Source organism: Zingiber officinale, chromosome 5A (genome assembly GCF_018446385.1).
Source record: "Zingiber officinale cultivar Zhangliang chromosome 5A, Zo_v1.1, whole genome shotgun sequence".
Taxonomy (NCBI): Eukaryota; Viridiplantae; Streptophyta; class Magnoliopsida; order Zingiberales; family Zingiberaceae; genus Zingiber; species Zingiber officinale.
Genome location: NC_055994.1, coordinates 31,328,370 through 31,351,098, shown reverse-complemented (window position 1 = coordinate 31,351,098; position 22,729 = coordinate 31,328,370). Strand labels below are relative to the sequence as shown.

General features: G+C 41.6%; 1 protein-coding gene across 1 annotated transcript in view; it reads left to right on the top strand.

Annotated features, from left to right (window-relative positions):
• Positions 1-22,729, top strand: part of LOC121979505 (pollen-specific leucine-rich repeat extensin-like protein 1) — a 35,640-nt gene that overhangs the window by 1,208 nt on the left and 11,703 nt on the right. The gene's annotated exons all lie outside the window — the stretch shown is intronic.

Sequence of the window (22,729 nt, the reverse complement as noted above, 5' to 3'; positions counted from 1 at the left end):
ATATTTTTTGCTTAACCTCAGGAATCGACAAAAACCAAGGCAGATGGAGGTTTTCTGATTCCGGGTGATATGCCCAAATTGATGACGTTTGATGATGTGTAGAAATTGAGAAAAATTTTGGAATTTAAAAAAACCTTGAACCAAACACGATTATCATAGATAACCATATACAGATAACCAAAGTTATCCATAATAACCCTGAACTAAACACACCTTTCTGATATTTAAATTCTTCCATTCCAATGGCCGTCATTCTTTATTACTCTTCTGTTCCAGTACTATGCCCTCGCTATCTTCTCACATGGTAACGCTCAATTAGTAATGAACATTAACCCTCATCATTTATTATTACAAGTAATGTTCTTTTAGAATTTTGCTTCTTTCCTAAATTATGATACGGCCAGTATTTTTGTTCCAAGCTAATTTCTCGAGTATTGGTTTTTATGGTTGAGTGTCATGGGGTCCGGATTGAATTCCCGATCACCTTATGATTCCAAACCCTATTCCCAAGTAACTTATAACTCCGAATTCAATTTCCCGAACGTTATAACCAAACACCAAATCCAATATCGTTCTATAGAATAAAAAAAATAATTAATCAGGTTGAGTAATATCAAGTCGAGATGAGATTCTTTGTCTTGAAAATAACATATCTCCGTATCTTCTCGTCGATCGGACGACTATGACATTCTTGTGATGTATACTGCATCTTTGAGATGTGATTTAATTCGTCCGATCGACGAGGGGATACGAGGACACGTCATTTTCGGGACAGAGGATCTCATCTCCATCGAACTTGCAGGGGTGATCAGTCCGGTCCCACGAAAATTTCTCACCGATTATCAGGGTAAATCGAGAAGTGCTCGCAGCGGACAATCTAAGAACCCAGCATTTTTTAATTGTATAATCCATTTGAAGGAAAAATTCCTATAAATTCGTGAGACCCGAATCATGGGTACCTGGATGACAATCCGAATATCTTACTATTACACCATAATCCCGGAGGCCCGATATGATCCCTCTATAAGAACTTAACTCAGGTGATCCATTTTCTATAATTAAAGATTATTATGGAGTATCATTAGTCACCCGGACTGAGTCGGACGGTGCGTTAAAAAATTGAGTCTGATCATGCATTTCTAATGGCTATGTAATTATTGAACGATTCCGAGTCAAAATCTGAATCCAATTAAAATACAAACAGTCGCACCTTCATCGCCGGAAGCCGAATTCGATTGAAACCAAAGTAGTTGCGTGTTTAGCAGAAGTAATCCGATCAAACTGCGGCTTGCTTTATTACTATAAATCTTCACCATTCAATAAACTCGATATTCACGCACGCTGTTTGCACTTCTCCAGGCACTCGTCTTTTCTTTCCATCAAATATCCGAACACTAAGTCCCTAACTTCTCCCTTTCACTTCTTTTGGTTCAACTTTTATCCTCTGCTGCCTCTCCAGCCACCATTTTTCTTCTCCTCTAAGTATTCTCTTTTATTCTCCAAGTTGTTTCCTCCTCTTCGTATGGCTTCCTTTTCTCACCCAAACATAAAAAATTCCTCGACCCCTTCTCCCTGGTTCGAAACTATCGAAATCAAACTAAACCTAATTTACTCTTTTGTTGTCCATAGGTACATCGCTGAAGGAACTAAATTAATGCTTCTTAAATCCTTCGACCGCCCTCACCAACCCTTTTCTGGTATTGTCACTGATCCTGTCTAAAATCTATGAAGATGTGTATTAGTTCCGATGAGCATCGATCCCTGATGAAAAGAACCTCTTGTAGATTTGGAAGAAGCCCTCCACAATCCTACGCACAGCAAGATAAACCAACAAAGTATTAGTGACTTAAGATCGAGGTGGGGATCCCTGGTTAGACCCTCCGACACTCAAATCAATTTCTCTCTCAAAAGGTGGAAGAAAGGAAGAAGAACAATAACGAAAGTGAAACAGAGTTTGAATGTTAGAACTTGCATACTTTGCCAACGAAAAGAATCCCCTTTTTATACTACCTCACGTGACCTCCGTAGTCGTGAAGTAGTCCTCGATTCGTTAGGGTTTGTTAGGAGATGAAGTTATCTTCTATATTTCGTGCAATAATCCTTTAAGGAATATTTTCTGTACCCCAGATGTACATATTTTGTTGTTTATGATTTGTATTTATAATGTGGGCACATCATTATAATTGAAGAAACTTCTAGAAGATATTTCCCGCCATATATCCTGTTAGGCATGTCTTGGTCGGTCGTTCAAGTTGGTTGTGTATGTTGTTAAGAATACCTCCTGTTGAATATATATGTCTCGACTGGTCATTCAAGTTGACCGTATATTAGGAATACCTTCTGCTGACTATATCTCGACCGGTCGTTTAAGCCGGTCGTATATTAAGAATACCTTCTGTTGAATATATCTCGGTCGGTCATTCAAGCCGACCGTATATTAGGAATACCTTCTGTTGAATATGTCTCGATCGGTCATTCAAGTCGGCCATATATTAGGAATACCTTCTGTTGAATATGTCTCGGCCGATCGTTCAAGTCGACCGTATATTATGAATACCTTTTGTTGAATATGTCTTTATGGTCAGACAGACTTTCCCCGATCAAGCATATATGAGCGCATGAGCCCTTGCTCGGCCTGCTGTCTACCGGTAATATGTTGAGAAATATATATATAAGGCTAAATGCCTTTATGTTAGGGCGGACTTTTCCCGGCCGAGCATATATTAGCACGTGGGTACTTGCTCGGCCTACGGTCAGCCGGTAACATGCTGAGAACTATATATAAGGCTAAATGTATTTATGCTCGGGCGGGCTATTCCTGGTCGAGCATATATGAGCACGTGGGCGCTCGCTCGGCCTGCTATCGGCTGGTAATATGTTGAGAACTATATATAAGGCTAAATGTCTTTATGCTCGGGTGGGCTTTTCCCGGTCGAGCATATATGAGTATGTGGGTACTCGCTCGGCCTACGATCGACCGGTAGTATGCTGAGAGTTATATATAAGGCTAAATGCCTTTATGCTCAGGCAGACTTTGCTCGGTCGAGCATATACGAGCACGTGGGCGCTCACTCGACCTGCATTCGATGGGTTATATACCTTTCCTATCTTTCTCAACCTAGACGCCTCCTTCACTCACGAGGTCGATCTATCATAACTTGTATCACTAGCCAAGAACTATATATATAAAGCTAAATGTCTTTATGCTCGGGCGGACTTTTCTCGGTCGAGCATATATGATCACGTGAGTGATCGCTCGGCTTACGGTCAGCCAGTAACATGTCGAGAATCATATATAAGGCTAAATGTCTTTATGCTCGTGCGAGCTTTTCCCGGCCGAGCATATATGAGCACGTGGGCACTCGTTCGACCTGTAGTCGGCCGGTAAGTCCATTGTTTTTAGCATGTTTATTTGCTATATGTTTTCCCTAACTTAAACGTATTGCCAAACACCAAAAAGGGGGAGATTGTTGGAGCAATCCCAATGGTTCGTGGGACCATGTGTTTTGGTGTTTGGGCAAAGGGTTTAAGTTAGGTTTACCCTCGTTATTTGATATGTGTACTTGAGTTGTGCAAGACTGCAGGTGACACATGTGACTTAGGTTGACGGCTTCGGGTCCGATGAAGGATGACATTGAGGACAAGCCGCGGGCTTGAATGCATCTGAGGGATCGTGGACAAGGCAGCAAGGACAAGGGCCGAGGGAAGCGACTTCGAGGCATACGCGAAGGATGGCATTGGAGACAAGCCGCGGGCTTGGATGCATCCGAGGGACGAGAGCCAAAGGAAGTAGGCTTGAAGGCAAGAGGTCAAGGCTGCAAAGAAGAGTCAAGAGAGTCGTGAGGGTCCGAGTGCGAGTGAAATATACTCGGGATGGGAAACCCTAAGTTTAGGGTTATGCCAGTCGACTGGTGGTGAGCACAGAAGCATTCTGTGCCCGAAATGGCTGGGATCAGTCGACTGGTCATGGGACCAGTCGACTGATAGATAGCCGTTGGAGTGTCGTTGGGTTGGCACCAGTCGACTGGTGCATGGACCAGTCGACTGGTAACGGGCAAATCAGCAAGGCTGATTTCCCCAAGCTCTATAAGAAGGAGCTTGGTATGGCCGGCCAAGGCGACGAAATTAGACTTGGTTAAGGTCTAATTAGTAGTCTACAAGTGCTCAAGTGTTTGTGGAATCCAAGAGGTCTTGGTGTGTTGTGGTGAGGTTTCTCCACCCACAAGGAGCGACTTGAGATAGCCGGAGTTTCCGGGGGCTAATCCACCGAAGGATCGGGATCGTCCACCTTACGGACAGCCGTGGAGTAGGAGCATCATCTCCGAACCACGTTAAACGAACGTGTATTGGTTTACTAGTTCTTTTCTTTCTTTAGCTTTCATATTCATTGCTTTAGTATTTGTATTTCCGCTGCGCAAGCTAACAATAGTGTAGGAAGCTAACGATTTGGAGGTGCCGTCTATCCAACCCCCCTTCAAGCCGGCCACCGATCCTCCAACAAGTGGTATCAGAGCGAGACCGCTCTCCATTGGACTAACCGCCAAGGAAGCAAAGATGACCGGCTTGTTTGAACCGCCAAAGCTTGAAGGTAGAAGCTTATGGGACATCACATATTGGATGATGAAGATGGAGGTCTTCTTCAACATGGATTGGAACACCATGATGGTGGTCAAAGAGCCGTTTGAAGTCCCGAAGGACAAGAAAGGGAAGAAGCTCCGACCACGACATTGGACGGAGGAGCAAACCTCTCGGTCAAAGGCAAACGACAAGGTAATATCTATATTAATTGATATTTTGCCTTATGACGTAATGAGCCTTGTAGGTAAATACGAGAATGCTCACGATTTGTGGAGCAAGATAAAGAAGGCTCAATGGGAAGAACCTATGCATACACAAGAAAAAGAAAAATCCGAAGAAACGGATGAAGAAGCTCAAGTAGAGGAGGAGCAATCGGAAGGTGAAGAGCACTCAACTTCCGAGGAGAAAGAGGAGAAGGAGGAGAAGGATGAAGAAATGTCATCCACTAGTGTGGATGAGGAGACATCCTCAAAGGTTGAAGAACAATCCAAGACAAGCGAAGAAGAAAAAGTCTTGGAAATCAACCTAGCAAGCACCTCCACCGAAGTGAAGTCAAAAGACCATATAATATGCTTCGGGTGCAATGAGAAGGGGCACTACAAGAGTAGATGTCCATTGGGTAAGAAGAAGGTAACTCCTAAACCCAATCAAGTTATTTTGAATACTAACATGGGTTGTAGGAATAAAGAAGCCCAAAAGAAGGAGAAGAAATGGCACATAGTGTGCTTCACGTGTGGTGAGCGGGGTCATTACCACACCAAATGCCCAAAGAAGAAAGAAATCAAGAAGTTGGCGCATTTGAAGAAATGGGAGAAGAAGAGAAGCAAGAGTCAAGGGGGAGCTTCAAGGGTAAGGGAGGTATACCCTAACTTGAAGGTTAATTCAAATTTAAACTCCTCCATGCATGCTAAGAAAAATAATTATATGCCCATGCAAAATTTTGGTTTCAAATATCATGATCAGAATAGGGTAAATGTAGATCAAAACCCTAGGAAATCTATGCATGAAAAATCTAGAAACAATAGACCTAGGGAGATCCAAGGCATTAATCCCAAGAAGGGGAGACACATGCCTAGGAAGGGTAGGTCTAGGAATGTCCAATTTGGACAAATTAACTCTAGGGTTAGAAACCTAGAGAAGGAAAATCAAGCTTTAAGGGGAAAGCTTGATAAGTTGGAACAATTCCTTAAGAGATTCAATGTTGGATCTAAGGAATTAAGGATGATGTTGGGTAGTCAAAGACCCAACAATGATAGATCGGGCTTGGGATACCGATCTAGTCCCTCCAAGGCCAATGAGAGTTCATATGCTAGGGTGGCAAATGATCATGGCAAGGGAGAGTCCTCCAAAGCTAAGGGAAAGTCTTATGCTAGGGTTGCATATGACTATAGCAAGGAGAAGCCAATAAATGGCAAGGAAAAGCCATTTAATGGTAAGAAGAAATTAACCAAGGACAAGATGTCCAAGGTTAAGAAAGTTACTTTTGTAGGCCAAGTGTCACCGGGGGTGGACCGATGTGGCCTGGCCATTGTGGATGAGTCACCTAGGGAGGTGGCTAAGGCAAAGAGCTCTAGGGGGAGCTCCAAGAGTCAATTTGGGACCCATGGCCAATGGATCTCAGGTGGGTTCTACTTGGGGGTCTAGAGGAGCCATGGAGTGTACCAAGTGGTTTAGAGACGGACTTGAGTCTCAAACCTTGGGATTTGGCACACATGGTTTGTGTTTCATGCAAGAAATATGACATTTGGGGTCATATTGCATGATAATTGGTTTTGGATGTATAGATGCCATATAAACCAATGCTAGGGATGCATTGTGGGTTGGTATGGGCAAATACATCAAAAGGAAGTCAAAACTAGGACTTTAGGTCAAGGTTCAATTGAACCATTTAGCTAGTTTTGGATTTTGTGTCAATCTTGGGATTGGTAATAGATACATTTTGTAATGTATTTTTCCCAAGTAGACAAGGGTACAATAGACTTCTCCACAAAATTTGGAAATTTTTGGAGGTCTAGGGAATTACTGGTGCATTTCTGAAGTTAGCCTGAAAAGGCTGATTTTTTTCAGTAACAGTGTTTTTCGACCACAGAATGCTTCTGTAAGGTTCTGTCGAAGGGGGGAAGTCGACTGGCACTTGGGGCAGTCGACTGATACCAGTTTGAAACTGTTTTCAGCATTGGTATGTGACCATGTCAACTTGGTTAGATGTATGGGATCCAAGGGGGATTAATACATGAGTTTAGGGTCAGTTAGATGATAAGTTTTCAACAATTGGGATATTGTTGGAGAACTTTTTGGATGTTAGGCAAAGGGGGAGGAGTAAGGTTTAGTTGGGAAAACCTGAAAGTACCTTTGTGTAGGGGGAGCCTTGGGATAGGTTCTTAAAAAGCCCGTTGTAAAAATCCTAGCTCATTGGGGAGCATAGGTGTAGGGGGAGCCTTGGGATAGGTTCTTAAAAAGCCCGTTGTAAAAATCCTAGCTCATTGGGGAGCATAGGTGTAGGGGGAGCCTTGGGATAGGTTCCAATACATGATCCATTCGACGGTTGCCAAGTGTGTAGCCTTGGCAACGTAAGTCCATTCGGCGGTTGCCAAGTGTGTAGCCTTGGCAACGTAAGTCCATTCTGTTAGTGAGAGCCCTAGAGCCAATCATGTGATAGTTACTTTTCGGACTCTTTGTATCATATTCTTGTACATATATTTCTGATATATAAATAAAGGCATATGTGATTATTATACTTGTGTGTATTTGTGCTATATAAATAAGTATAATAATGTCCTAGGGTAGTAGGTTCATATCTATATCAATCGATTAGTTGAATCGATAGTGAGATGATATAGAGAACACTACACTTAATTATTCCTAGTCAAGTATTAACATAGAAGGACAATGTTAATGCATTGAGACTAGCATGTAGGTCAACATGATGACTTGATCTCACAAGTCATGGATATGAGATATCAAGTTGACACATGGGTATACATTGGAGAATGTATACTGAATGACCCGCCATGAGAAAGTATCATGGATCGTTATATGAGTGTCATATACTTTCTCAAGTGACTATTAGTATGACTTTAGTCCTTAGACCTGAAGTCACCATGGTTCCCTACATAAGGAGTTATGTACTTTGGTTTCGTCAAACGTCACCCGTAACTGGGTGGACTATAAAGGCGATTACTGGGTATGTAACAAATTATGCGGAGGGATGTGAGTGATGTAGATGGGATCTATCCCTCCTATATTACAGGAGTGATATCATAGTCTTGATAGAGTGAGATCACTAAGTGCATGGTCATGCCCAAATAAGGCAATATGTGATATTGCGCTTATTTGATTATAGTGAGTCTACTTGGAGTTCAAGACACTTAGATTAATTGGAGGATGACACGGTCTATGCCTCATATAAGATCAATCTAGATATCAAGGATAGAAGGACAATGTCACATATTGTGAGAGTCACAATTATTAGTCATATTGGTGATGTTGGATCTCAACATTCTTGTAACTTGGGTAGCAATGATGTGTTGCTAGATACCTCTCATTGCTTATGTCCCTAATTGGATTTAGGGACATTGCCAACGTTGACAAGAACCTATAGGGTCACACACATAGAGCAATAGATGGAGACTAGTTCATATGATGAACCAAGAGGAAAGATGAAGTCAAGTTTGACTTGGCTAAATATGGAAAGTCTATAAAAGGCAAGTTTGACTTGACCTAAATCCACAAGTTTGACTTGACTATGAGTTAGACTCAAGTATGATCCAAATGTTGGATAAATCAATTAAGGGAGTTAATTTGGTCATGTTTGACTTTGTCTAAATTAGGAAGGTTGAAAGTCAATATTGACATGACTTGGATGCCACCACATTTGATGAGGTGGCATGGGAGAACCAATGGGGATGCTACACATCACCATGCCACCTCATGCTTGCCACCTCATGGGAGGTTACCCATGAGTGGTCGGCCACATTAAAGGGGCAATTAAGAGCATTAATTGCCCACTTAATGACATTTATGTGGCCGGCCACATGATATGGTGGATTGATTGAATTTTTGAATTCAATTCTTTTTGATTCTTCCTCTTCCTTGGTGCTCTCGGCAACTTCTCCCTCTCTTCCTCCTCTTCTTGGCCGAAAACCACATAGGTGCTAGCACACCTTGTTTCGGTCATCTTCTCCACCTAATTGCTTGTGTGGACACATATAGAGGGGCTCTACTTTGTGCCCTCTAGATCCAACTTCAACCTTGGTTGAGCGGGATAAGCGAAGGGCACGCATCAAAGGTAGTTTTTCTTTAAACTATAGATCTAGGAGTAGATCTAACATATTCGGGTATTAAGCATGATATAAATACGTGGAATTTTTCGAATCGGATTTTTCTTTGCACGAGATCCTTGGCTAGGGTGTTTCGGGGTTTCCGCGACGCGAAAAACATAACAGTGGTATCAGAGCCATCGTGCGAAGCACGTATTTATTTTTTTTCTGTATTAGATACAAAATTTAGATGCTTTTAAGTTTCTGTGATTTTTCTAAATTTTAGGAATTTTTTGGGTATTTTTCTCGTAGAGGCGAAAGAACGAGTGCGAAGCACTTGTACACTTTTGTCACCGAGAAAAATTTCTTCGAAACGGCAAGTTTCACCCAAATAGATTTTGGGACAGCGGGTAAGGGCGCTGTATAATCGCAAGAGGACACTCGCGAAGGTTATTTCGCGAATAGGGGCGCTGCCCCTAACCCCGCAAGGGGCCTTGTCCCGCGATTACGCCCGAAACCCGCTTAGCGGGACCGCCGTAGAGAAGGGACTCAAAAAATTCAGAAAAATCAGTAGAAAAATTTTAAATAAAAAAAAAATACACAATTCTGAATTATGTACAGTATGTGTTGGTCATGGCCCAAGTCCCAAAATTTTTATGAAAAATTATGCATGTAATTCATAATACGGCCTGCGTGCCGTCATGTGTTGTGTGTGCTGTATTGTGGATGCGACCTGCGTGTTGCCTTTTTCCATTATTTTATTTCTGTAAAAATTAGTTTTAAGACTTGAATGTAACTCGAGTATAAATTTTGTAATGTACAAAATTTGAAGATGACGAAATTCCGGAGAAGACGGACTCGCGGGAGCATGCCGGCAACACATGGGGATCGGAAGGAGGAGCTTGGAGAAGCTGCCACCTAGACCCTAGGATGACCATTGGATCTTCTCTTTGGCTAGAGAGGATCCTAGTAGGGCCATGACCAATCACATAATTTAAATGTATATATTTTATTTTTGCTTATGTGTATGTGATGCATGTTTGTGTAGAATAGAATATGCATGAGTGTATGTGATGCACATGTGATGTGGGAACCACATCTTGATGTGCACAATACACATTTAGGATTTAAATTAGATTTAATTTATGCCTAAATATGATGCACATCGTCGATTAGATTAGATCTAAATCGAAATCAACTCGTAAACGCCTACCGGGCCATGATACCCATCACTACCTCGATCATATGCGATTGTCGTATCTGCCAAAGCAGAGCAACGCATTTAATCTTGGTAGGATGCGGAGGGACAACCTTGGTCCCGCCTATCACGCTCGGGTTAGATTGAGCTCAATTAGATTGAGTAGCTAGCAAAGCTCAATTGGATCGAGTGAAGCTATAGGCGTATTCCAATAGTTGGAAAGGTAGGACAAGATCACGTTTATAAATAATCTTGGGCGATTTAGCCAAAGCTAACTCAAGATTATTTGTAAAAGTTAAATCTTGATCCTATAAACAAGAGTTGCATGGAGATGTAATTGGTAATTAGCTACCTACCGATCATACTAGGTCTTGGGCGATTCAGCCAAAGCTGACTCAAGATGTAGTATGATGTGGATCTTGTCCCACAAAATTCAGTGGGAGCATCATTTAATTAAAGGCCTAATTAGATGATAGAATATGATATTGATTCTGCATGTTTAATATGTTGTAGATTGCCATGTCACCAAACGCGAACACTCTCTCCCTACGATCTGTCCTTGAGAAGGACAAGCTCACAGGAGCTAACTTCCTGGACTGGTACAGGAACCTGAGGATAGTCCTCATGCAGGAACGTAAGCTGTACGTTCTGGAGCAAGCAGTTCCTGAAGCACCACCAGCCTCTGCCGCTCGTAGCATTAAGGATGCTCATCAGAAGCATCAAGACGATGCGTTAGACGTGTCGTGCCTAATGCTATGCTGCATGTCCTCTGAGCTTCAGAAGCAACACGAGAACATGAATGCCTTTGATATGATTGGCCATCTTAAGCAATTATATCAAGGGCAAGCCAGGCATGAGAGGTTTGAAGTGACTCAGGCCCTCTTTTCATGTAAGATGAAAGAGGGAACCCCTGTAGGAACTCACGTACTCAAGATGATTGGGTACGTCGAGAACCTAGAGAGGTTGGGGTTCCCATTGGGCCAAGAGTTGGCCACTGACTTGATCCTGCAATCGTTGCCGGCAAGTTACCGTCAATTCGTCATGAACTATAACATGAACGAATTAGACAAACCACTGCCCGAGATGCTCAACATGTTGAGAACTGCTGAGCCCAATCTCACCACTACCAAGACCAGTACCGTCCTGATGGTACAAAAGGGCAAGGGTAAGGGCAAGTGGAAGCCCAAGGGTAAGGGTAAGACCCAGACCAAGGGCAAAGCCAGCTCTTCAGCACTCAAACCCAAGGGCGGGGTGCAAAAGGATGCTACCTGCTTCCACTGTGGTCAGACAGGGCACTGGAAGAGGAACTGCAAGATCTACCTGGAGGATCTTAAGAAGAAAAGAAGCGAGGCTTCTACTTCAGGTATAAATGTTATAGAAGTCAACCTTTCTATTTCTACATCATGGGTATTAGATACTGGATGTGCATCTCACATTTGTACTAATGTGCAGGCGCTGAGAAGTAGCAGGGCATTGGCAAAGGGCGAGGTGGACCTACGAGTAGGCAATGGAGCAAGGGTTGTTGCTGTTGCTGTTGCTGTAGGAACATATTTTCTATCTCTGCCCGCTGGGCTTGTATTGGAACTAGATAATTGTTGTTATGTCCCTGCACTAACAAAGAATATTATTTCAGTTTCCTGTTTAGATAATAAAGGTTTTTCATTCATAATAAAGGACAAATGTTGTTCTGTTTATTTGAAAGATATGTTCTATTGTAGTGCACATCTGATGAATGGCCTCTATATTCTAGATTTAGAGAGCCCTATCTATAACGTGAGTACCAAGAGGTTGAGATCAAATGAGTTGAACCCAACCTATCTCTGGCATTGCCGCCTAGGCCACATAAACGAGAGTCGCTTGTCCCAGCTCCATAAGGATGGTTTGCTGGACTCATTTGATTTTGAATCATATGAGACATGTGAGTCATGCCTTCTAGGCAAGATGACTAAGACTCCCTTTAGTGGACATAGCGAGAGAGCGACAGACTTGCTAGGACTCATACATAGTGATGTATGTGGCCCTTTCAATATCGCTGCTCGGGGTGGTTATAGGTACTTTATCACATTTACTGACGACTTCAGTAGATATGGTTATGTGTACTTGATGACACATAAGTCTGAATCCTTTGAAAAGTTCAAGGAATTCAGAAATGAAGTACAAAACCAGCTCGGCAAAAGTATTAAGATACTTCGATCAGATCGAGGTGGAGAATACTTAAGCCATGAGTTTAGTGACTATCTAGCAGAGTGTGGGATTCTATCCCAACTCACTCCTCCTGGAACACCACAGTGGAATGGTGTATCCGAAAGGAGGAATCGTACCTTATTAGATATGGTACGATCTATGATGAGTCACGCAGATCTTCCTATATCCTTTTGGGGATATGCTCTGGACACGGCAGTGTTCACACTTAACCGTGTTCCATCAAAGGCGGTCATGAAGACACCATATACGATATGGACTGGGAGGAGTCCCAAGATGTCTTTCATGAGGGTTTGGGGTTGTGAGGCTTACGTTAGACGTCAAGTCTCAGACAAACTGGGACCCAAATCTGATAAGTGTTATTTTATAGGATATCCCAAGGAAACTAAGGGATATTACTTCTACATTCCTAGTCAGCACAAAGTGTTTGTTGCTAAGACTGGGGTCTTTCTAGAAAGGGACTTTGTTTCTAGAAAGGCTAGTGGAAGTTCGTTTGATCTTGAAGAAGTTCAAGACAACGACCAAAACATCGAGCCATTGATGGATATTGAACAGGAACCACAAAGAGTTGTGGATGATGAGATTGTTGCACAAGAAGTTGTGGAACAACAACTGTTCATGTAGACCTACCTCTTCGCAGGTCCGATAGCGTCGACAGCCTGAGAGATACTCATTTCTCTTGTCTGACCAGGATGACGTTATGCTCATTGAGAATGAGCCTACCACCTATCAGGAAGCTGTGATGAGCCCAGATTCTGAGTCATGGCTAGAAGCCATGAGATCTGAAATGGATTCCATGTACACCAACCAAGTTTGGACCTTGGTTGATCCACCTGAAGGGGTCAAACCCATTGGGTGTAAGTGGGTCTTTAAGAGAAAGACTAACATGGACGGACTTACTCATACCTATAAAGGTAGACTGGTAGCTAAAGGTTTCAAGCAGATTCATGGTATTGACTATGATGAAACCTTCTCTCCAGTAGCGATGTTTAAGTCCATTCGGATTATGCTTGCTATTGCAGCCTACCATGATTATGAGATCTGGCAGATGGACAACGTTTCTGAATGGAAACCTCCTCGAGGATGTGTACATGACACAGCCTGAGGGTTTTGTAGATCCACAGCATACTAGCAGAGTATGCAAGCTGCATAGGGCCATTTATGGTCTGAAGCAAGCCTCTCGGAGCTGGAATCTTCGATTTGATGATGCAATCAAACAGTTTGGTTTCATCAAGAACGAAGATGAACCCTGTGTCTACAAGAGGGTTAGTGGGAGCACAGTTGTCTTCCTCGTATTGTATGTGGATGACATACTTCTCATTGGGAACGACATTTCCTCGCTACAGTCTGTGAAGACTTGGCTAGGGAATTGTTTCTCAATGAAGGACTTAGGTGAAGCAGCCTGCATTCTAGGCATTAAGATCTATAGAGATAGATCTAAGAGATTGCTTGGCCTAAGTCGAGTACATACATTGACACCAGTATTACTTGGTTTGCCATGCGAGAATTCCAAGAAGGAAATCGATGTCACATGGTGTGAGTCTTCGAAGACTCAAAGTCCCTCTTCTAGAGAGGAGAGGGACCGCATGGATAAGATCCCCTATGCCTCGGCCATAGGATCTATCATGTACGCCATGTTATGTACTCGTCCTGATGTCTCGTATGCTTTGAGCATGACGAGCAGATACCAGTCAGATCCAGGTGAGCATCACTGGATTGCGGTCAAGAATATCCTTAAGTACTTGAGAAGGACTAAGGATTATTTCTTGATATTTGGAGGTGATGAGCATCTAGTTGTAAAGGGTTACACTGATGCTAGCTTCCAAACTGACCAGGATGATTACAGATCGCAGTCAGGGTTCGTGTTCTGCTTGAATGGTGGAGCTGTGAGCTGGAAGAGTTCGAAGCAGGACACAGTTGCAGATTCTACAACGGAGGCTGAGTATATTGCTGCATCAGAGGCAGCAAAGGAGGCAGTTTGGATCCGCAAGTTCATTTCTGAGCTTGGGGTGGTTCCTAGCATATCTGATCCCGTAGAGCTCTACTGCGACAACAATGGAGCTATTGCGCAGGCTAAGGAACCTCGCTCACACCAGCGGACAAAGCATATACTACGGCGCTTCCATCTCATTCGAGAGATCATCGATCGAGGAGATGTGAAGATTTGCAGAGTACCCACAGAGGCTAACGTCGCAGATCCCTTGACCAAGGCTTTGGCACAGACTAAGCATGATGGTCACACTAGGTCATTGGGTATTAGATACTACAGCGATTGGCACTAGTGCTAGTGGGAGATTGTTAGTGAGAGCCCTAGAGCCAATCATGTGATAGTTACTTTTCGGACTCTTTGTATCATATTCTTGTACATATATTTCTGATATATAAATAAAGGCATATGTGATTATTATACTTGTGTGTATTTGTGCTATATAAATAAGTATAATAATGTCCTAGGGTAGTAGGTTCATATCTATATCAATCGATTAGTTGAATCGATAGTGAGATGATATAGAGAACACTACACTTAATTATTCCTAGTCAAGTATTAACATAGAAGGATAATGTTAATGCATTGAGACTAGCATGTAGGTCAACATGATGACTTGATCTCACAAGTCATGGATATGAGATATCAAGTTGACACATGGGTATACATTGGAGAATGTATACTGAATGACCCGCCATGAGAAAGTATCATGGATCGTTATATGAGTGTCATATACTTTCTCAAGTGACTATTAGTATGACTTTAGTCCTTAGACCTGAAGTCACCATGGTTCCCTACATAAGGAGTTATGTACTTTGGTTTCGTCAAACGTCACCCGTAACTGGGTGGACTATAAAGGCGATTCTCGGGTATGTAACAAATTATGCGGAGGGATGTGAGTGATGTAGATGGGATCTATCCTCCTATATTACAGGAGTGATATCATAGTCTTGATAGAGTGAGATCACTAAGTGCATGGCCATGCCCAAATAAGGCAATATGTGATATTGCGCTTATTTGATTATAGTGAGTCTACTTGGAGTTCAAGACACTTAGATTGATTGGAGGATGACACGGTCTATGCCTCATATAAGATCAATCTAGATATCAAGGATAGAAGGACAATGTCACATATTGTGAGAGTCACAATTATTAGTCATATTGGTGATGTTGGATCTCAACATTCTTGTAACTTGGGTAGCAATGATGTGTTGCTAGATACCTCTCATTGCTTATGTCCCTAATTGGATTTAGGGACATTGCCAACGTTGACAAGAACCTATAGGGTCACACACATAGAGCAATAGATGGAGACTAGTTCATATGATGAACCAAGAGGAAAGATGAAGTCAAGTTTGACTTGGCTAAATATGGAAAGTCTATAAAAGGCAAGTTTGACTTGACCTAAATCCACAAGTTTGACTTGACTATGAGTTAGACTCAAGTATGATCCAAATGTTGGATAAATCAATTAAGGGAGTTAATTTGGTCATGTTTGACTTTGGCTAAATTAGGAAGGTTGAAAGTCAATATTGACATGACTTGGATGCCACCACATTTGATGAGGTGGTATGGGAGAACCAATGGGGATGCTACACATCACCATGCCACCTCATGCTTGCCACCTCATGGGAGGTTACCCATGAGTGGCCGGCCACATTAAAGGGGCAATTAAGAGCATTAATTGCCCACTTAATGACATTTATGTGGCCGGCCACATGATATGGTGGATTGATTGAATTTTTGAATTCAATTCTTTTTTATTCTTCCTCTTCCTTGGTGCTCTCGGCAACTTCTCCCTCTCTTCCTCCTCTTCTTGGCCGAAAACCACATAGGTGCTAGCACACCTTGTTTCGGTCATCTTCTCCACCTAATTGCTTGTGTGGACACATATAGAGGGGCTCTACTTTGTGCCCTCTAGATCCAACTTCAACCTTGGTTGAGCGGGATAAGCGAAGGGCACGCATCAAAGGTAGTTTTTCTTTAAACTATAGATCTAGGAGTAGATCTAACATATTCGGGTATTAAGCATGATATAAATACGTGGAATTTTTCGAATCGGATTTTTCTTTGCACGAGATCCTTGGCTAGGGTGTTTCGGGGTTTCCGCGACGCGAAAAGCGGTTTTCGTGGCCCGAAAAATTCTAACACATTCGGCATTATAAGTCCAAGTGTGTAGCCTTGGCATAGTAAGTCCATTCGGCGGAGTAAGTCCAAGTGTGTAGCCTTGGCATCGTAAGTCCATTGTATTAGCATGTTTATTTGCTATTTGTTTTCCCTAACTTAAACGTATTGCCAAACACCAAAAAGGGGGAGATTGTTGGAGCAATCCCAATGGTTCGTGGAACCATGTGTTTTGGTGTTTGGGCAAAGGGTTTAAGTTAGGTTTACCCTCGTTATTTGATACGTGTACTTGAGTTGTGCAGGACTGCAAGTGACACATGTGACTCAGGTTGACGGCTTCGGGTCCGATGAAGGATGGCATTGAGGACAAGCCGCGGGCTTGAATACATCTGAGGGATCGTGGACAAGGCAGCAAGGACTAGGGCCGAGGGAAGCGACTTTGAGGCATACGCGAAGGATGGCATTGGAGACAAGCCGCGGGCTTGGATGCATCCGAGGGACGAGAGCCAAAGGAAGTAGGCTTGAAGGCAAGAGGTCAAGGCTGCAAAGAAGAGTCAAGAGAGTCGTGAGGGTCCGAGTGCGAGTGAAATGTACTCGGGATGGGAAACCCTAAGTTTAGGGTTATGCCAGTCGACTGGTACTGGGATCAGTCGACTGGTACTGGGATCAGTCGACTGGTGGTGAGCACAGAAGCATTCTGTGCCCGAAATGGCTGGGATCAGTCGACTGGTCATGGGACCAGTCGACTGATAAGCCGTTGGGCTGGCACCAGTCGACTGGTGCATGGACCAGTCGACTGGTAACGGGCAAATCAGCAAGGCTGATTTCCCCAAGCTCTATAAGAAGGAACTTGAGATGGCCGGCCAAGGCGACGAAATTAGACTTGGTTAAGGTCTAATTAGTAGTCTACAAGTGCTCAAGTGTTTGTGGAATCCAAGAGGTCTTGGTGTGTTGTGGTGAGGTTTCTCCACCCACAAGGAGCGACTTGAGATAGCCGGAGTTTCCGGGGGCTAATCCACCGAAGGATCGGGATCGTCCACCTTACGGACAGCCGTGGAGTAGGAGCATCATCTCCGAACCACGTTAAACGAACGTGTATTGGTTTGCTAGTTCTTTTCTTTCTTTAGCTTTCGTATTCATTGCTTTAGTATTTGTATTTCCGCTGCGCAAGCTAACAATAGTGTAGGAAGCTAACGATTTGGGGGTGTCGTCTATCCAACCCCCCTTCAAGCCGGCCACCGATCCTCCAACACGGTCGACCAGTAATATGCTGAGAGTTACATATATATAAGGCTAAATACCGTGATGCTCAGGCGGGTTTTACCCGGTCGAGCATATATGAGCACGTGGGCACTCGCTCGCCTTACGATCGGTCGGTAATATGTTGAGAACCATATATAAGGTTAAATACCTTTATGCTCGGGCGGGTTTTGCCCGACCGAGCGTATATGAGCACGTGGACGCTCACTCGGCCTGCATTCGACCGGCTATATACCTTTCCTATCTTTCTCAACCTAGACGCCTCCTTCACTCGCCAGACCTATCTATCATAACCTATATCAGTCACCTTCTTCGTTAGTTAGTTCATTATTTTCAAATATCTTAGGCTCCCGTTATCATCCGCATCTACTAACTAAAAATGGTAGAGTCGGGAGTCTTTTATTTGATATCTCGTCCCTATTGGTGCAATTGACTCCTAATCAAGGTTGACCAAGTTTACCAATCTCTAGTTAACACGAGTTCGAGTTTCAATGTTTGATTAATATGTTAGTTGGTCGAGACGTCAAATAGGTCAAGATTGATTGAATACTTAATAGTCAATCAATATATTAATTTATTGAGGAAGAGTCAAGTAGGTTAAAGTTGATTGGATACTTAACAAAATGGAAAGTCTAACTAGGTCACGATTGACTAGACACTTATTGATCAAAAGTTCAACATAGAGTTGACATAAAAAGAAAGTCCATATGAGTCACGGTTAACCAGACATTTGGTAGTTGAAACTCTAACATGGAGTTGGAGTGAGGCGTGAAGTCCTGGCAGATCAAAGTTGATCAAATGTTAGACAATAAGGAAATTCCAATATAGCAAGATTGATCGGACGTTAGGCAACAAGGAAGTCCCGACAGGTCAAGGTTAACCGGATGCTAGATAATGAAGATGTCTCGACAGGTCAAAGTTGACCGGATGTTAGGCAATGAGCATGTCCCGACATGTCAAGATTGACCCGATGTTAGGCAACGAGGAAGTCCCGACAGGTCAAGATTGATCAAATATTAGATAAAAAAAAGTCTCAGTAGGTCAAAGTTGACTAGATGTCGAGTAAAGGAAGTCCCGATAGGTTGAGGTTAACTAGATACTAGACAAAATAAGAATTCAACTTTAATAAGGCTGAAACAGGAGTATTATTGGAATTAGATGCAAAATCCTGAAAAATAAAAAATGCAACTGCTATAGTACTACTACAATGTTGCTAAGCACTGCTACAATAATTATAAATAGTGTTTTGCTATAGTAATAGTCGATTGATATGTTCGATCAATTAATTGATCGATTAAAAAATAGAACAAAAGCATTAGAATTCAACTATTCGACTCGATTGATGATATTAATCGACTAATGGTTAATATTAGTCAACTGATGACTTTAAAAATAGAACAAAAGTAAGTCAATTCGACCGTTCGACTCGACTAATAACATCAATTGACTAATGGTTGATATCAACCGACTGATGGTTGATATCAATTGACTGATGTCGATCAAGCGTTGAACAAAAGCAGGTTGATTCGATTGCGAGATTCAGCTGATTGCTATTAGTCAATTGATCGGATGAATCCGCCGACTAATGCTTAAATATGTTATGTTTGAGAGGTGTCCTAAGACAATCACTTTATAGTATGTACTATTTATTGGATAAATAAATATTTACTATTTGAGTGCACATTTTATATGTATATGATTAGATCTTAAACTTATTTATTGAATATCCGTAAAACGATTCATAATATGAGGGAATTTGTTATTGGATTACAACTAGTGAGTATCTTTATATGTGTAATTATAAATATATTGAAATAATCCCTAGTTGTTGAATTTATGAGTTTGGACATCATTGATTCTGTGAGATTAGTACGGGTTATACTCCTTGGTCTAACCAAGCAATTGTTTCTCACTGGCTGGAGACACCAAGATGCCTAGAGTTAAACATAGATGCTAGTTATGATAACTAGTTCATTAGAGTGACATGTTATAAGACTTCATATGGTTCTCTACATATATAGATATGCCAATGAAGATCTCATTGTAGCTTGAGTGTAAGTTTCCTTTGACATGAGATATTCAAGTTACCTTGATCATGGAAACTTATACTTTGACATCTTGAGCAAACATCTCCATGGAGGTGTAGACCCGGGATGATTGGATGTAAGTCGAAGTGCCCGAAGGTATTTGAATAGTTAACAAAGGATTCACCACTCCTTGTAAAATGAGATATATATCCTATGGTCACTTGTCAAGATGATTACTTAAAGTCTTTGGCCAAAGCATCGGATGTCAAGAGTACGAGACTCTTAGACACATGTACGAGTAATTTGAATCTGTAGGACAAGGAAGTATTACTTGGGCTAGGTGTGACATAATTAACCTAGTGGGGACTGACACATAGACCATATTCTCAACTAAGTGAGTATAAAACAAGAGAAAGGAACGAGACATGACTCATTGTAACGGCTAAAGGGTTCAGAAGTGGTTCTAGAATCAACTGTGATTTTCCTATCAATTGGGGATCATGATGTGCCACTAAGTGTCACTCATGATTGTTCCATAATTAATTGTTAATTATGGGTCAACATAATTGGGAACCTATAAGGTCACACACACTACGAGTTTATCTTAGAAACTTAAAACGATTTTGAAAATTGGATTCTCAAATCAAGAGAGAGATAGAATTTGGTTAGACCAAATTGAAAAGACAAATATGGAAAGATATTTGTCAAAAAAGAAGTGTGGATAAGCCATGACTATTGTAAGAGATATAGATTCATTATGGTTTGATAATAAACCAAAAAGAATTTGGTTTAGTTATGAAACAACTTGGTTTAATAATAAATCAAAAGAGTTTAGTTTAATTATGAACCAAGTGGTTTGGTTTTGAACCAAACTTAATCTTAATAGTAATTGATTAGGTTGACTTTGCTTAGTGGATTTGGGAGACGACTTGCTCCCCAAGTCATGTAGAAGTATATAAATACCCTTATGAGGAAAAAAGGATAGAGATTTTATTTTTGAGAGAAAATTCTAATTTGATTAGGGCTTCTTCTCATCCATTTCTCCCTCTCTCTAGTCGCCTCCCAAGATCTTGCTGCCCAAGAGTTACCGTTGGCCATCTCCAACCACTGAATTCAGTGCCAACTAATTCGGTGCTAATAAATTCAATGCCGACGATTTAGGTGTTGACGAATTTAGCATCAATGATTTCGATATCGCGCCGCTCTCCAAATCATGTCATGGGAGTTCTCTTAGATTGCTTCGTCTTCACGTTTGGCTAGTACTGATCGGAGACGAATGACTCGTGACTTCATGAAGCGTTCTCAACGACAACTCGACGTGGATACGACTAGAGGTGAGGCTTTTGAGTGTCGCTTGGTTGATTCCAATTCCACTCCTCATCAATCAATCACTTGCTCGTTGATTCCGAAGGAGGCTTGCCTTATGAGGCTAGAAAATGCTATCTATAAGGTTCGTTCATGAATCGTCAGGTACGCCTAGCATAAATTTACTTTCCGTAAAAGTTTAATTATGTGATCATGTCTAGCCGTGTTGTATCCTTGCATGTGTGTGGTGTGTATGATGTAATAATTAAGAATTATTATGTTTTTATTTCCACTACGCATGTTTATAAAAATTATTTTAGCACACACCATATCGGACATTCCCCAATAAAATAATCATAAAATCAGATAGATTTTAGAAGATTTAAAGTCGTTTATAGGGAGGGACAGTGTAGAGACCATATTAATCGACTAATGGGTAAGATCAGTCGGTTGATAGACGAAAATCAACCCTGAGATAAAGACTTTAAAAGAGGGATTTTAAGGATATTTTCATAGTTAGTTCTTGGAGGCTTGAGGATGAAGTGTTTTTTTTTCATTTCCAAACCAATATGAGATCTCAAGAAATCAACAACGATCAAAAGCGAGATTCTTATAAAGTTGTTTACATTCTAGTATTTGCTTTTATATCTTATATTGTTGTGAAATCTATTGTAAGAGGCTTCTCCACCTCCGAAAGATTTCTAAGAAGGAGAAACTTTAATAGAGGTAGATCGCTAGGACTAGGCCTTGGATTAGTCACCTTAAGAGATGGATACCAAGTAAAAATAAGGTGTTGTGCATGTGGCGTCAAGTTTAATTTAAATATTCCACTGTGCATTCAAACAACGAAACCATAATCAAGATAAAATGATTGGAGCTATTCATCCACTCTAGCTTGCACGAGTCCTAACAATCCTAACTGTCAATTCATAATGGGCATGCCCTCATCTGATAAGGGCTGGAAAAAATTCTTCTTTACCCGGCTGCACACATCTCTTCCCTTTTCTTCCAATTGGGTGACAGAGTTTCCCCTTCTTCCTAACACGAAGAATGCTCGAACTCAATGTTTTTTTACCTCTACCATACAACTCTTCAAGACAAGAGACATAACATCTCTACTTTCCTGGATGATCAAGTTTTGTCCCATTTTGAGATTTCCTCCTTTAAATTCTTCAACCTATAACCCTACTTTACTGACTATCATTTTTATTACTTTCTTGCTCCTAACATACAGTACTTTTCTTTTCTACAGAAGACATAATGCAAGCTACCTTGGCAAAATTTCTTTCACAAAGAAAAAGAGAGGGTTCTAGCAAGTTAGCTTTGCCCAGTCAATCCAACAAATACTTTTCTCCAACTGGCTCTTCATTCAAACTAGCTAATGAGCCTTCTTTTGAGTATATTCTTTTGCCCAAAATGTGCATGAAATAGTACTGACTCCCTCCTACCACTTCTTAACCCTCCACTCAAGGCATAGTCAAGTGGGTACCGGGGGGAGGGGGGTCCGAATAATATTATATCTCACCGCCATTTTGACCAAATGATTCATTACCGTTTATCATCAAAAAGCTGAAATTGACCATATATTTGGAAAGCCCTTGACCTAAGCTATCTATTGGTACCACTTTTACAAGATAATATTATTGGTACAATCATCCTCAGGTCAAGTTTGACTAGTTTAACTAAACTTGAGTTGACTCAAGCTTGAGTTTTGATGTTTGACAATATGTGTGAGAGAAGTTAACTAAGTTAAGGGAGGATCAGATAGTTGTTTGAGAAAGTTTTAACT